Below are 17,993 nucleotides of genomic sequence, written 5' to 3'. Positions count from 1 at the left end.
GAGGTGCGAGAAGAAATGTGCTCTAAATCGGCACTTTTGGTGTCCAAACGGGGCATAGCCATTTTACGCTGCTAAACCCTGTCTGTCTGTTTGGGTGTGTCATGCACGATATGCATGGCATGGGCGTCCAAACACAACTGAATCCTGACAATTGTTTGGACATCTATATTTTCCTGTTTAGACAGGAAAAATAGACACCCAAAACACTTCAAATTGCTCCCATTCAAGTCATAAGTTTAACATATGCAGTAAGGGGACACTCATACAGTAGGTTACATTCCGGACCCCCGCTGAAAAGCGTATCATTGTCTTTTGCGAACAGTAAAGGTAGTGACAGACACACCTTGCTCACTAAATGTAATCAATTCTAGCTTGTCATTAAGACTATGACATTGTAAAGAAGCACGGTTCTGTAAACGCCACCTTCCCCGGCGTTGTATATGTAATTGAGCACCGCTGTATTCGCGGCAATGCGGTCAAGCGGGTTCTCCGCTGTATGTCAAAACTAGACTTGCAGTAGTAACCATTTATGACCCATTGCATGTTTCCGGGTAAAGTAGACGAATGAAGCCCTAAGTAACTCCAAAAAGTATTATGTTTTTTTATTTTATTTTTATTAAATTCGTATTTACTTATTAAATTAAAATATTTAATTAAATAATAACATTAATAAAACAATTGTAATAATGCCCATTTAAATGGACAAGGGGTCATAAAGGGTTAAAGAACAAATGTCTAATGGAAACTGGTTCAAAAGGCATGCTTATGGTGTACATAAGGTGATATTTTGGATATCAGTGCAGTACTGTAAACCTTAATATCATAAAGTCAGATTCTGTTTCATCAAAAGCTATTCCGTACCAGTCGGTACAACCTCCCCCACAAACGCAGCACACCTAGCGCACCGCAATGTCATCACTTCAAATACTCAGCCACACAGAGTTAACGTTAGTAATAGGACAACTCATAGAATCCTTTAAAGTGTTCAAGGATTAAATGTTCACTATAAAATGGTTCCTAGCATGTAAATGACTATAATTAGTATTAAATTGTGCCCGTCACCTTGAAGGAAGAGGGCTGACCAGATACATTATGGTATAATGAATGGACTGCAGCCTTAACGCAAATGGAACTAGTGACATCACCGAGTGAACAGGCTACAGTCAAAGTCATGGGACTTCACAATGACATATACAGTAGGAGTGTATAACCAAACACACGTTATGTTGATGAAAGAACAAAACAACACTTTAGATTATGTTTGTACTATTGCCTGAACCCAAAGAACTGATGAGGAGCAGATGTATTAACCTGGAGAAGGCATAAGGAAGTGATAAACCAGTGATAAGTGCAATGTGATAAACGCACCAGCCAATCAGCTCTCAACTGTAAATTTGCGTATTGGAGCTGTTTGGCTGGTGCATTTATCACCTTGCACTTATCACTGGTTTATTATTCCTTAGGGTGGTCTTCTGTATGCCGAATGTCGGGATCCCGGCGCACAGTATACCGGCGCCGGAATCCCGACACCCGGCATACCGACAACTATTCTCCCTCGTGGGGGTCCACGACCCCCCTGGAGGGAGAATAAAATAGTGTGGCGCGCGTAGCGCGCCACCGTGCCCGCAGCGTGGCGAGCGCAGCGAGCCCGCAAGGGGCTCCTTTGCGCTCGCCACGCTGTCGGTATGCCGGCGGTCGGGCTCCCGGCGCCGGTATGCTGGGCACCGGGAGCCCGAGCGCCGGCATACCGTACGACACCCATTCCTTATGCCTTCTCCAGGTTAATATATCTGCCCCCAAATTACACCTGGGGAGAGAAGCAGCTGCTAAAGAGACAAGAATTAGAGGCATAAACAGAAATAACAGAGGAAAAGAGATGAACTTGACGACATTTTCGAACGTGGAGGACAAACTACACAACATTTACATCACACGGCTGTGACACTGCTGCAGATCATTTACATTGTCTTACAGCTCTAACAAACGGTTCATTTTTTTTAAATGCACTATAAATGCAAATCATTTTCTCCATTTAACGGAGTCTAGTATGGAAGGGATCTTACTGTACATTTTATACGCCTTCACTCTTGTGGGTATGAGGAAAACAAGGGACTACAACCTCTTTATCTTGCCCGTCAAAGATAAGTGCAGTGCAGGTAAGTGACCTAGGGGCAGATGTATTAAGCTTGGAGAAGTGATAACGCACCAGCCAATCAGCTCCTAACAGTTAATTTACATATTGGAGCTGATTGGCTTGTGCGTTATCCCCTTCCACTTATCACTGCTTTATCACTTCTCCAGGCTTAATACATCTACCCCATAATGTCTTACAAATCCCTTGATACCAATACACATTTGACAATCAATAATTTTATAAAAAGATATCTGAGTAAGTGGGACTGGCAGATACTTGGAAAAATAAGAATTTACTTACCGATAATTCTATTTCTCGGAGTCCGTAGTGGATGCTGGGGTTCCTGAAAGGACCATGGGGAATAGCGGCTCCGCAGGAGACAGGGCACAAAAAAGTAAAGCTTTACTAGGTCAGGTGGTGTGCACTGGCTCCTCCCCCTATGACCCTCCTCCAGACTCCAGTTAGGTACTGTGCCCGGACGAGCATACACAATAAGGGAGGCATTTTGAATCCCGGGTAAGACTCATACCAGCCACACCAATCACACCGTACAACTTGTGATCTAAACCCAGTTAACAGTATGACAACAGAAAGGGCCTCTTAAAGATGGCTCCTTAACAATAACCCGAATTAGTTAACAATAACTATGTACAAGTATTGCAGATAATCCGCACTTGGGATGGGCGCCCAGCATCCACTACGGACTCCGAGAAATAGAATTATCGGTAAGTAAATTCTTATTTTCTCTATCGTCCTAAGTGGATGCTGGGGTTCCTGAAAGGACCATGGGGATTATACCAAAGCTCCCAAACGGGCGGGAGAGTGCGGATGACTCTGCAGCACCGAATGAGAGAACTCCAGGTCCTCCTTTGCCAGGGTATCAAATTTGTAAAATTTTACAAACGTGTTCTCCCCCGACCACGTAGCTGCTCGGCAGAGTTGTAATGCCGAGACCCCTCGGGCAGCCGCCCAAGATGAGCCCACCTTCCTTGTGGAGTGGGCTTTTACAGTTTTAGGCTGTGGCAGGCCTGCCACAGAATGTGCAAGTTGAATTGTGTTACAAATCCAACGAGCAATCGACTGCTTAGAAGCAGGTGCGCCCAACTTGTTGGGTGCATACAATATAAACAGCGAGTCAGATTTTCTGACTCCAGCCGTCCTTGCAATGTATATTTTTAAGGCTCTGACAACGTCCAACAACTTGGAGTCCTCCAAGTCGCTAGTGGCCGCAGGCACCACAATAGGTTGGTTCAGATGAAATGTTGATACCACTTTAAGGAGAAAATGCGGACGAGTCCGCAGTTCTGCCCTATCCGAATGGAAGATTAGATAAGGACTTTTATAAGATAAAGCCGCCAATTCAGATACTCTCCTGGCAGAGGCCAGGGCTAGTAACATAGTCACTTTCAATGTGAGATATTTCAAATCCACCTTTTTCAATGGTTCAAACCAATGGGATTTGAGGAAATCTAAAACTACATTTAGATCCCACGGTGCCACCGGAGGCACCACAGGAGGCTGTATATGCAGTACTCCCTTGACAAAAGTCTGGACCTCAGGGACAGAGGCCAATTCTTTTTGGAAGAATATTGACAGGGCCGAAATTTGAACCTTAATGGATCCCAATTTGAGACCCATAGATAATCCTGATTGCAGGAAATGTAGGAAACGACCCAGTTGGAATTCCTCCGTCGGAACCCTCCGATCCTCGCACCACGCTACATATTTTCGCCAAATGCGGTGATAATGTTTCACGGTGACTTCCTTCCGTGCCTTAATCAAGGTAGGAATGACTTCTTCTGGAATGCCTTTCCCTTTTAGGATCTGGCGTTCAACCGCCATGCCGTCAAACGCAGCCGCGGTAAGTCTTGAAAAAGACAGGGACCCTGCTGTAGCAGGTCCCTTCTCAGAGGTAGAGGCCACGGTTCGTCCGTGAGCATCTCTTGAAGTTCCGGATACCAAGTCCTTCTCGGCCAATCCGGAACCACTAGTATTGTTCTTACTCTTCTATGCCGTATGATCTTCAATACCTTTGGTATGAGCGGCAGAGGAGGAAACACATACACTGACTGGTACACCCAAGGAGTTACCAGTGCGTCCACAGCTATTGCCTGTGGATCTCTTGACCTGGCGCAATATTTGTCCAGTTTCTTGTTGAGGCGAGACGCCATCATGTCTACAATTGGTCTTTCCCAACGGTCTATTAACATGTTGAAGACTTCTGGATGTAGACCCCACTCTCCCGGATGAAGATCGTGTCTGCTGAGGAAGTCTGCTTCCCAGTTGTCCACGCCCGGGATGAACACTGCTGACAGTGCTATCACGTGATTCTCCGCCCAGCGAAGAATCTTGGCAGCTTCTGCCATTGCACTCCTGCTTCTTGTGCCGCCCTGCCTGTTTACATGGGCGACCGCCGTGATGTTGTCCGACTGAATCAACACCGGCTTTCCTTGCAGGAGAAGTTCCGCCTGGCTTAGAGCATTGTAGATTGCTCTTAGTTCCAGAATGTTTATGTGAAGAGACTTTTCCAGACTCGTCCATACTCCCTGGAAGTTTCTTCCTTGTGTGACTGCTCCCCAGCCTCTCAGGCTGGCGTCCGTGGTCACCAGGATCCAATCCTGAATGCCGAATCTGCGGCCTTCTAATAGGTGAGCCTTCTGCAACCACCACAGAAGTGACACCCTTGTCTTTGGTGACAGGGTTATTCGCAGGTGCATCTGCAGATGCGACCCTGACCATTTGTCCAACAGATCCCTTTGGAATATTCTTGCATGGAATCTGCCGAATGGAATTGCTTCGTAAGAAGCCACCATTTTTCCCAGGACTCTTGTGCATTGATGTACTGACACTTTTCCTGGTTTTAGGAGGTTCCTGACCAGATCGGATAACTCCTTGGCTTTTTCCTCTGGAAGGAAAACCTTTTTCTGAACCGTGTCCAGAATCATTCCTAGGAACAGCAGACGAGTTGTCGGGATTAAATGGGATTTTGGAATATTCAGAATCCACCCGTGTTGTCTTAGCACCTCTTGAGATAGTGCTAAAGCTGTCTCCAGCTGTTCTCTGGACCTTGCCCTTATTAGGAGATCGTCCAAGTATGGGATAACTAATACGCCTTTTCTTCGAAGAAGAATCATCATCTCGGCCATTACCTTGGTAAAGACCCGAGGCGCCGTGGACAATCCGAACGGCAGCGTCTGAAACTGATAGTGACAGTTTTGAACAATGAACCTGAGGTACCCCTGGTGTGCGGGGTAAATCGGAACGTGTAGATACGCATCCTTGATGTCCAAGGATACCATAAAGTCCCCTTCTTCCAGGTTCGCTATCACTGCTCTGAGTGACTCCATCTTGAACTTGAACTTTTTTATGTAGAGGTTCAAGGACTTCAGATTTAGAATAGGCCTTACCGAGCCATCCGGCTTCGGTACCACAAATAGAGTGGAATAATACCCCTTTCCTTGTAATAGGGGTACTTTGACTATCACCTGCTGAGCGTACAGCTTGTGAATGGCTTCCAACACCCTCTCCCTTTCGGAAGAGACGGTTGGTAAGGCAGACTTCAGGAAACGATGAGGAGGATCCGTCTCTAATTCCAACCTGTACCCCTGAGATATTATCTGCAGGATCCAGGGGTCTACCTGCGAGTGAGCCCACTGCGCGCTGTAATTTTTGAGACGGCCCCCCACTGTCCCCGAGTCCGCTTGAGAGGCCCCAGCGTCATGCTGAGGTTTTTGCAGGAGCCGGGGAGGGCTTCTGTTCCTGGGAAGGAGCTGCCTGTTGGTGTCTCTTCCCTCTTCCTCTGCCTCGTGGCAGGTACGACAAGCCCTTTGCTCTCTTATTTTTGTAGGAGCGAAAAGGCTGCGGTTGAAAGGTCGGTGCCTTTCTCTGTTGGGGAGTGACTTGAGGTAAAAAAGTGGATTTCCCGGCAGTAGCCGTGGCCACCAAGTCTGATAGACCAACTCCAAATAACTCCTCCCCTTTATACGGCAAAACCTCCATGTGACGTTTTGAATCCGCATCGCCTGTCCACTGTCGTGTCCATAAGGCTCTTCTGGCTGAAATGGACATAGCACTCATCCGAGATGCCAGTGTGCAAATATCCCTCTGTGCATCACGCATATAGATAAATGCATCCTTTATTTGTTCTAACGACAGTAAAACATTGTCCCTATCTAGGGTATCAATATTTTCAATCAGGGATTCTGACCAAACTACTCCAGCACTGCACATCCAGGCAGTTGCTATAGCTGGTCGTAGTATAACACCTGCATGTGTGTATATATTCTTTTGAATAACTTCCATCTTTCTATCTGATGGATCCTTAAGTGCGGCCGTCTCAGGAGAGGGTAACGCCACTTGTTTGGATAAGCGTGTGAGCGCCTTGTCCACCTTAGGGGGTGTTTCCCAGCGCGCCCTAACCTCTGGCGGGAAAGGGTATAATGCCAATAACTTTTTTTGAAATTATCAACTTTTTATCAGGAGCAACCCACGCTTCATCACACACGTCATTTAATTCTTCTGATTCAGGAAAAACTGTTTGTAGTTTTTTCACACCATACATAATACCCTGTTTTACGGTATCTGTAGTATCAGCTAAATGTAACGTCTCCTTCATTGCCAAAATCATATAACGTGTGGCCCTACTGGAAAATACGTTTGAATTTCTACCGTCGTCACTGGAATCAGTGCCCGTGTCTGGGTCTGTGTCGACCGACTGAGGCAAAGGGCGTTTTACAGCCCCTGACGGTGTTTGAGGCGCCTGGACAGGCATTAATTGATTGTCCGGCCGCCTCATGTCCTCAACTGACTGTTTAAGGGAAGATAAACCATCACGTAATTCCACAAATAAAGGCATCCATTCTGGTGTCGACCCCCTGGGGGGTGACATCTGCATATTTGGCAATTGCTCCGCCTCCACACCAATATCGTCCTCATACATGTCGACACCACGTACCGACACACACCGCAAACTCACAGGGAATGCTCTAATGAAGACAGGACCCACTAGCCCTTTTGGGGAGACAGAGGGAGAGTCTGCCAGCACACACCACAAAGCGCTATATATACAAGGGATATCCTTATATTAAGTGCTCCCTTATAGCTGCTTTAATATATATATATATAGCCATTAATGTGCCCCCCCTCTCTGTTTTACCCTGTTTCTGTAGTGCAGTGCAGGGGAGAGACCTGGGAGCCGTTCTGACCAGCGGAGCTGTGACAGAAAATGGCGCCGTGTGCTGAGGAGATAGGCCCCGCCCCTTTTTCGGCGGGTTCTTCTCCCGCTATTTTTCCAGTCAGGCAGGGGTTAAATATCTCCATATAGCCCCTATGGGCTATATGTGAGGTATTTTTAGCCTTGTATAAGGTTTATATTTGCCTCTCAGAGCGCCCCCCCCCAGCGCTCTGCACCCTCAGTGACTGCCCAGTGAAGTGTGCTGAGAGGAAAATGGCGCACAGCTGCAGTGCTGTGCGCTACCTTATGAAGACTGAGGAGTCTTCAGCCGCCGGTTTCCGGACCTCTTCACGCTTCAGCATCTGCAAGGGGGTCGGCGGCGCGGCTCCGGGACCGGACTCCACGGCTGGGCCTGTGTTCGATCCCTCTGGAGCTAATGGTGTCCAGTAGCCAAGCAGCAAATCCACTCTGCATGCAGGTGAGTTTACTACTTTCCCCCTAAGTCCCACGTTGCAGTGATCCTGTTGCCAGCAGGACTCACTGTAAAGAAAAAAACCTAAACTAAACTTTCTCTAAGCAGCTCTTTAGGAGAGCCACCTAGATTGCACCCTTCTCGTTCGGGCACAAAATCTAACTGGAGTCTGGAGGAGGGTCATAGGGGGAGGAGCCAGTGCACACCACCTGACCTAGTAAAGCTTTACTTTTTTGTGCCCTGTCTCCTGCGGAGCCGCTATTCCCCATGGTCCTTTCAGGAACCCCAGCATCCACTTAGGACGATAGAGAAAAGAAAAAAAAAAGGCAGTGGCGAAGAGAAGACACAATAAGGCAACTGTACTTAAGAACAAGTTCTCAAAGTGGACAAAATACCTGCCTAGAAGAGTATATATAAAATGTATTTCTTGGTGTCTAAGGGGGATATTTACTAAGCAGTGATAAGAGCAGAGAAATGGCCTTATCAACCAATTAGCAGCTCTGTATTATTTTATAGTATGCAAATTATAGCTGTTACTTCAGTGCTGATTGGTTGCCATGGGCAACTTCTCCGCTCTTATCACTACTTAGTAAATGTCCCCCTAAATCACCCATCGCTACAGTCCTCCTCCCTGGCTTAATAAATGCCCAAAAGCAGAAACAGGTTTTATAGACAATCAAGAAACTAGTTATTCCTTCTACAACAGATGTAGGGGATGTAGTTGGCATATAGACAATCAGGATGCAGGAGGTCAGAAGATCAGCATCGGAATCCTGACACCACTCAGAATCCCTACCGTATGTATCACGGGCAGGGTTAGGCTGCAGGAGGGGAGGGTTAGGCACTAGGTGGAGGAATAGACATAGGGGCCTATTTACTAAGCCCTGGATGGAGATAAAGTACCAGCCAATCAGCTCCTAACTGTCATTTTTTAAACCCAGCCAGTGACATGGCAGTTAGGAGCTAATTGGTTGGGACTTTATCTCCATCCAAGGCCTACTTACCAAAATGTGTTGGTATTCTGAATATCGGCATCCTGACTGTTGAGATCCTGTACCCAACCCCTGGGTAGGCCTCCAAAAACCCACAGAGGACAGCATGGCTCCTGGGTGATCACACATTACAACAGTGATGGCTAACCTTGACACTCCAGCTGTTGCTGAACTACACATCCCAGCATGCCCTGCATCAGTTTTAGCATGGCCAAATAGCAAAACTGATGCAGAGCATGTTGGGATGTGTAGTTCAACAACAGCTGGAGTGTCAAGGTTAGCCATCACTGCATTACACCATAGGGGAGATTAATCAAACCTTTACCAAAGGACAACTGGAGAAGTTTCCCCATAGCAACCAATAAGATACTAGCTATCATTTTAAGCAACGCACTTGATAGCTACAAGCTGATTGGTTGCTATGGGCAACATCTCCACCTGTCATATTTTTGGTTTGATACATGTCCCCCTATAGAAGTATGCTCAGTGTACCCTTGTTGGCCTACCTTCTGCAATATACCTGTAAGTGATTGGAGGCAATATGCTCTCAATATGGCTTTTGCTAGGACAGGTTACAGTCTTGGTTAATATAGTTAGTTTAGGTACTACAAAAACAAAACAAAAAAAACACATTTTTTTAAAGACCGTTTTAGAAAATCTCGTATCATGGTGGGGAATTAACCCTCTAGGCCCCGCCGACTCACAAAGCTTCCCTATTTATAAGACTGCTGTGAAAGGATCTAGGTCTGACAGTGAGCTAGGCTAATGAAGGCTTGCTTATCCCCTATATTCACTTTTCCACAGAGATGCTCTGTCCCAGACGTAGGCCTAACACTGCCGTAGAATAACGTAGTGTGCTCACAGACAGACCCCACCGGCCAAGAGATCTTCAAGATTAAGGACTTGTACACATTGGTGTTCCTACGTCTCTGAGCCGCATTCACAGCGCGATGCACAAAGCACAAAGGGATCTTCATATAGCCGTCACTGGACCTCCTCCGGAACATAAGCTCTGTACTGTACACACATGTATGATCCTCCATGCACTGTCAGTGCTGTGACTACTTATAGGCAACAAAGGAATCAGTCATCCCTACTTTATTATCAGTTCCTTATAATGCAGAGTCATACCCTCCAACAGTACCTTTTTGGCCGGTACAGTACCGTTTTTTTTTATGGTCCGTACCGGCCAAAAAGGGCTTTGTACCGATTTTTTGCTCACTAAGGGGTACATTTACTAAGCAGTGATAAGAGCGGAGAAGTGAGCCAGTGGAGAAGTTGCCCACGGCAACCAATCAGCACTGAAGTAACATCTATAATTTGCATACTATAAAATGACACAGAGCTGCTGATTGGTTGATGGTGAAATTTCTCCACTGGCTCACTTCTCCATTCTTATCACTGCTTAGTAAATGTACCCCTAAATCTCCATAGAAAGTACAGGAAAGGGGGCGTGGCCACGACCCTTTTCCCAATTTGTACCGGTTTTCGCCTGTTCAATGTTGGAGGGTATGCAGAGTACTAATTAAAACAATCATTTATTTTACAAGCAGAGTGTATTTTTAATAGCGGTTCGGTAAATCACCCTATCACAGTGGTTCCGCAAGGGCTCTTTGGCTTGGATGTTGCTATGCATAATCCACCAATAGCTCTGCTCCCACCTACTGGGAGTTTTGTTTACTTTATAATATTTTAGATTATTCACATCAGTCTATAGAGTGTAAGCTTGCGAGCAGGGCCTTCCTACCTCTATGTCTGTCTGTTTTTACCCAGTTTTGTTCTATTACTGTTGTTCTAATTGTAAAGCGCAACGGAATATGCTGCGCTATATAAGAAACTGCTAATAAATAATCAGTCCCTGTCCCACTGGAGCTTACAGTCGGAGGGGTCTATTTACTAAGCCTTGGATGGAGATAAAGTGGAGAGAGATAAAGTACCAGCCAATCAGCTCCTAACTGTCAAGTCAGAGGCTGTGTTTGAAAAATGGCAGTTAGTAGCGGGTTGGCTGGTACTTTATCGCAATACAAGGCTTAGTAAATAGACCCCTAAAATCCCTATCGTACAGTCACACTCACACTAGTGTCCAGCAGCCCATTAAATAACCGTACATTTTTGGAGTGTGGGAGCAAACAGGAGCACCAGGAGGAAACCCATGCACATATAGAGGAGAACATACAAACTCCACACTTATAAGGTCCTGGTAGGGAATAACTGTGACACAGTGCTGCTGGGTTACATAAAAGATAACGATCTCAGGGCCTAATTCATGTTTGCACGGAATTGCACAGCCACAAGGACGCAGCTGTGCAATTCAGTGTAATTAAAATTCAAACACAGCAGGAGGCATCTGTAGGAGACAGACTCCTGTTTGCATCTGCAAGATCTAAGTGCTGCCTCCGAGAACATAGCCTCAGATCACCATTGCGACCATGGGTCGTGATTCCCAATGTTATTAGACACTAGTTAGTCTGCATAGGCTAAAGATCACTCAGGCTGGCCGTCTGATCTGGAAACCTGGGTCCAGAAAACCCAACACTTTCCTGGACTTGTGGACAAGTGCATTGTCCTTCTGGAGAAGGGCTGCACAAGTGCAGTTCTTAATCTGTGCCTGTAAATGGCTTCCAGTACTTACAGTACTTATCAGTGCCCTGTGATGATGCGCTGCTGGCATGGTAGCTACATGACTAGTCTTGGCCATAAAAACAGCCACGATCTGCTTGGGCACGCTGTGCTCACATTGGAACTTCTATGGCGGCACACCTCCAACTGGGGTCCACTGGGCAACGGTTGTTTGGTCTAGGGATTAAAACTGTAGATCCAGTATTCATCAGTACTGATGAGCTCCCAGACAGAGTTTGAGCGACCGCCATCAAACTGGACAGCACGTGGCAGCACCAAGTAACACAAGCCTCCTTCTGCTCCCGGGTACCCAGCGTGCAAACACCTTGCTCAGGCCAAGATTTTAGTGGAATATCAAGCGGATGGATCCCGATGAGATGCTTATCTCCTGCTCTAACCACTGCTACTGATACGATATAATGTGATATGTTGAGGGGAATGGAGGCAGCAAGAAGTCACAAACAAAGGTAGATGTAAATAAATCCATCCTAGTTTTGTTTTTTAGATGATCCCCCTTTAAAATATCAGGCAGACTCGCTGGGAACCTGTTACATTTACCCCTGAAAGATATATAGAGGAAGGAGCATGGTACCTCAGCAGCATAGAGTATATAAGGAGGGATGTGTAATATCCCTTTTCCACTAGCTTTTTAAAACATGGGTAAATGCGCGGGGGTGTGCATTTACCCGTGTTTTTTCCTAGTGGAAAAGGGTCCCCCGGCAAATCCTACTCGGGTAGCTAGCCGGGTTGAACACGTGCTAGCTGTCTAGTGTGAATGGGAGCCGTGTCGAGGCGACACGGCTCCCTTTCACTGTGTATGGGAGGGCGGCGCTGGGAGATCATGTGATCTCCCAGCGCCGCCCCTGCCGCGTCACTAGCCACGTCACCAACCCGGCAAATGCCGGGTTGGTGAGTGCTGTCTGTGGGGGGCTGTAGCACGGGTCACAGCCGTGTCAGGCGACACGGCTGCGACCCATGCTGCTGTAGTGGAAAAGGGGAATTAGTGAGAACAGAGGTACACATGAGAGGGGCAGAACGATATATAGAGGAAGGAGCATGGTACCTCAGCAGCACAGAGTAAATAAGGAGGGATGTGTTAGCGAGAACAGAGGTGCATGTGAGAGGGGCAAAACGATATATAGAAGGAGCATGGTACCTCAGCAGCACAGAGTATATAAGGAGGGATGTGTTAGTGAGAACAGAGGTGCATGTGAGAGGGGCAGAACGATATATAGAAGAAGGAGCATGGTACCTCAGCAGCACAGAGTACATAAGGAGGGATGTGGAGGGATGTGTTGGCGAGAACAGAAGTGCACGTGAGAGGGGCAGTGACATGATGTGGGGAGGGGAATGGAAGAAACCAGTACACAGACAGGAAGAGCAAGGTCCTCCCAACAGCACAGCGGAGCGATGGGAGTTGTGTCAGTCTGATACAGAAAGTTTCCTCTTCATATGAGCCTCAATATTAAAACTCAATGCGCAATACTTTAAACAAAACTTTTTTTTTTTAAATGTGGAAGGGGCTAAGGGCGTCAGAGTGTAATATGGAAGCCTGGATTGTGCAGCCTGAGGAAAAGCATGCAGAGAATACCACACGTTGCGTCCCATTGCATCACAAGCGCCTCAGCGAGAGCACTCGCCCAGAAGCACTGACTCAGCTATTACATAAAGCTAAACCATTTGCTTCTTGTTGCTTTCTTTTCTGCACTGCTGAACAAAGCCTGAGCCGATCTCCCCGCTGCTATTACAGCACAAGGGGAACAGCTCTACTTTTGAGAGGCCCCCTGTGAAGGTCATATAGACTAGCCTTGGTGCCTGACTTCCTCGTGACGCCAGTGTATGGATTCCCTGCAGTGTAGCAGAACTCCCACTCTTACATCCCTGCCAATAGAGAGGCCACTCATGGAAACACAGACAAAAAGAACCTTTAGGCGAGATGTGGGAAAACTGGGATGACATAATCTGCTCACTACACACAACCAGTCACCAGGCTTCCTCTTATACACTGCAGTTGTACATTTACTGGGAATGCCTCAGATTAGCCTAATTAAACTCCACTGCACTTTACCTCTGGCAGAGCTGCCCAGTACAGTTATGTATGTGACCCCAACATTAGAATTCAGAGCTCGGAGACGCGATGAGTTCATGGAAGTTTGTGACATTACGTGTCAGAGGTGACATAAAAATGATCTTTATTGGAGGGGAAAAAAAAAAAGTTTAGTTGCAAATTGTTAATTTAGTTCTTGTAAACTAAAAGGTATGAATTAGTACATAGGCATGTGAGTAACTGCACTGAGCGACAGCTGAAAAAGAGTATAAAAAATAAATGAAAATTAAATTGCATATAAGATAGAGCAAATAGTGGAAAGGAGGGCCTGCTGCCCCGTCATGTCCCAGGTTCTGATCTGAATGTGACCCGCCTTACTACTAATCTTTCACAAGCAACAGGGTTTACACTCTACGGCAGGCCTGGCCAACCTGTGGCTCTCTCCAGCTGTTGTGAAACTACAAGTACCAGCATGCCCTGCCACAGTTTTGCGATTAGGGAATGTTAAAATTGTGGCAGGGCATGCTGGGTTGTGTAGTTTCATAACAGCTGGAGAGCTGCAGGTTGGACAGGCCTGCTCTACGGCAATGCCAGCAATGAGCCCCAAGGATAACAAACCATCGGTAAAAGAGAACTATTATGCGATCACACTCCAGGGCAATACGTTAAGTAACGCTGAAAATCAATTGACTACAAATGTCTCTTTGTGGACAGTAGAATAATAATAATTTAAAAAAATAATCCGATGATATCCCACAATGCAGGGATATCAGTTGGGGTACTGCCCATTAACTACTCAGTACTTGCAGCAATTTAGTGGTGCAAAGAACACTGACTGAACCACATTACTCCGCTACTGTCTGAGCAATCATCCTTCACAGAGGTCCAACAAACGGGCAAGTGCATGACTGGCACAACCTAATGACTCTTACAGCCCTTGGTCCGTGTGGCCACCAGTGATGGGGTCTAGAGGTTCCGTAATGTTCTGGGTGCATTCTCCTTCAGGACTTGAGTGCATACACTTCAGTAGGCCAGATCAATGGTAACACCTATTTAATGGTACAGAGTGGTCATTATTCATCAGTAACTATATTTTCTATTCTGGTGAATAAACTAAAGCTGGCCATACATTAGGACGATTTTCTGTACGAATAAACGATTTTGACGCTTCGATCGATGCATCTTGTGCACATCGTGCATTATTTATGTATGATTACGATGCGCAGTCCCGCGGGACGAAGGTCACATCCTCTGATCATACATGCAACCCAATATTATTAGTCTTAATCATATGCACATCATACCATGTTTTATATACATACAATGCATTGTTCGATCAGCGTCATTTGAGTGTATGCTTTTTGTGAGGCATACGATGGATCGAGAGACAATCCATCGTATAAGGGTGGACGATGGGTCATAAGATCGTATGCATTTCGTATGCACATTGTATGTAAAAAAAAAATGTAAAAAAATTGTGTCCAGGGAGCTCCTGGGGAGTTCAAGGGAAATCGTGAGACGGGATCCGGTCTCTAGGTCGACCACTATTGGTCGACAGTAACTAGGTCGACAGGGTTTCTAGGTCAACAGGTCAAAAGGTCGACATGAGTTTTTCACAATTTTTTTCTTTTTTTGAACCTTTTCATACTTAACGGTCCACGTGGACTACGATTGGAACAGTAACCTGTGCCGAGCGAAGCGAGGCACCTTGCCCAAAGCATGGCAAGCGAAGCGAGCCATGCGAGGGGACACGGTGCACTAATTGGGGTTCCCGGTCACACTACGAAAAAAAGACACCCAAAAAACATGAAAAAAATCATGTCGACCTTTTGACCTGTCGACCTAGACCATGTTGACCTAAAGACCCTGTCGACCAATAGTGGTCGACCTAGACACTGTCGACCTAGTTACTATCTACCTTCCATACCACACCCGAGACGACTTGCATCAGATGCTGGTCGTCCTAATGTACTGTATGACCAGCATAACATTGGTAGAGATGTATCAAAGCTTAGAAAGAGGTAAAAGTACTAATCAATTTATGTTAATGTTGATTCTAGCGCCCTGCACCTGTCACAACCTGTGCAGTTCCTCTTTCCTGCCTGGGGTGAGCTTTCTGCTCTGGTGCTTGTTAGTGCGGAGATACAGACCAGAGTGTGCTAGAAGCACCAGAGCAGACATCGACATACCAGGCAGTCAAAAGGAACTGTGCGGGCTGTGCAAGGTGCAGGGTGCTAGAATGAACACTATCCTGCAATTTTTCAAACACAATATGTAAAATTGCAGTTAGGAACCGATTGGTTGGTACTTTATCTCTCTACAAGGTTTGATAAATCTCCACCATTATGACGTATTACTCATCATCAGGTGTACGAACTTTCAAAAATAGTCTGCATGATGTACCATTTATATACAGGTAAAGAATTTGAGAGTGGTAATAACACAGACACCATGATAATGAATGAGGGCTGTATCAAACCAATTGCACACACGGTTCAGGCCATGTTGTAGAGCCCGTCTGGTCCAAAATAGGTCGTACATCCAAAGAATTACTGCTCATTCTCCAACACTTCATACAGATCCCTCTCAACTGAAACACGCACCCAGGAGAAAGGGGCTGATAGTATGGATCCAAGATGCTTATTTTAAATGATGTCGGCTTTAATTATAAATGGATTAAATAAGGAACACACACATTCTGGCTATTCAATTCCTTTGTACATGCCTTTCCTGATCATTAATGATTTCCTCCCTTGATCACGAACAGTATGTAAATCATTGTAAACAGATAGATCTGTAATCCATGCAGGTATCTTAAGGGGGGTACACACTAAACAGATGTGTGCTGAGCGATCTATCACAGACCGCTCAGTACATATCTCTCCCACCCCCCTCCCCGCTCAGCAGAGCGATGTGTGCTGAGCGGGAAGGGCGCTCACTTCACCCAGCGCTGAAGTGAGCGAACTGCTAGATTGAGCCTGCATGGCTTTTTAAGCACGGATCTCTCCGTGTGTACCGCCCTTTAGATAAATCTATATGGCTAGCTGTCATTATAGGGGGTGGTCTTCTGGTTGCCGAATGTCGGGATCCCGGCGCACAGTATACCGGCGCTGGAATCCCTACACCCGGCATACAGACACATATTCTCCCTCTTGGGGGTCCACGCCCCCCCTGGAGGGAGAATTAATAGTGTGGCGTGCGTAGCGCCCCACCGTGCCCGCAGCGTGGCGAGCCCGCAGCTGACTCATTTGCGCTCGCCACGCTGTCGGTATGCTGGCGGTCAGGCTCCCGGCGCCGGTATGCTGGTTTGCGGGAGCCCGGCCGCCGGCATACCGTACTACACCCATTATAGGGGTGTCCTGTATTCTACACAGATCATTTTATCCTATTAATTTAATACAGGTTGAGTATCCCATATCCAAATATTCCAAAATACGGACTTTTTTTGAGTGAGATAGTGAAACCTTTTCTGATGGCTCAATGTACACACACTTTGTTTAATACACAAAGTTATTAAAAATATTGTATTAAATGACCTTCAGGCTGTGTGTATAAGGTGTATATGAAACAGAAATGCATTCTGTGCTTAGACTTAGGTCCCATCGCCACGTTATCTCATTGTGGTATACAATTATTCCAAAATATGGAGGAAAAATCCGATATCCAAAATACCTCTGGTCCCAAGCATTTTGGATAAGGGATACTCAACCTGTATATGTATTTTACTTTCCCAATACAGCATGAACTATTCCTGTGACTACAGCTAATTTGCTCCCTGTAACATGAACATATTATACCGTAACGAGTTCTAAATGTGTAATTTGCTAACTAACATGTATTTGATATACAACAAGTACGTATATAGTTCTTCTTGATATGTTATTTGCGTGTTTAAAGCTGTTTGAAAGTATTTATAGAAAATGAACATTGCTCTCTCTGGTTACAGGGGTAAAAGCTCTGTGACCATACTTTTGCCCAGATTTATCAAGCCTTGGAGAGTGATAAATAGCACGGTGATAACTCGCCAACCAACCAGCTCCTAACTGTCATGTTACAGGATGTGTTTGAAAAATGACAGTTGGGAGCTGATTGGCTGGTACTTTATCACCGTGCTGTTTAGCACTCCCCAAGGCTCGATAAATCTGGGCCATTTCAAGTTATTGGCTGCTATATTTGGAGTGCTCACAGGACAGCTTGTTCATACATGAACAGGAATATCTTATAATGTTTTCCAGGGCCAACACCTATAGATTTGTTTGGAAGCTAATACTCGTGTACAGTATGACAGTCGTGCTTTATTACCGGGGCAACAAACACAGAGAAATGGAGATATATATTGCAGTTATAAGTTCATAGGTCACTCTCACAAACAAGCTCAAATTAACATTTGTATAAAGAACATAAAATCAATGTGAGGTGAGAACAATGCGCACAAATCATCTTCACCAAAAAGGAAATAACAAACGACTTATACGGACGCAAATAAAACCTTCATGGTTTGTTAGTCACGTTTAATTATTTGCAAAAAGGATGTAACCAGGTGATCACTTTAGCTT

General features: G+C 45.8%; 1 protein-coding gene across 5 annotated transcripts in view; it reads right to left on the bottom strand.

Annotated features, from left to right (window-relative positions):
* The window catches only part of YAP1 (Yes1 associated transcriptional regulator), a 134,285-nt gene that overhangs the window by 47,655 nt on the left and 68,637 nt on the right, over positions 1–17,993 (bottom strand). The window lies entirely within an intron of this gene.

This window comes from Pseudophryne corroboree, chromosome 2 (genome assembly GCF_028390025.1).
Source record: "Pseudophryne corroboree isolate aPseCor3 chromosome 2, aPseCor3.hap2, whole genome shotgun sequence".
In the NCBI taxonomy this organism is placed as follows: Eukaryota; Metazoa; Chordata; class Amphibia; order Anura; family Myobatrachidae; genus Pseudophryne; species Pseudophryne corroboree.
Note: the sequence above shows the minus strand (reverse complement) of the source record. Positions and strands in the feature narration are given on the sequence as shown.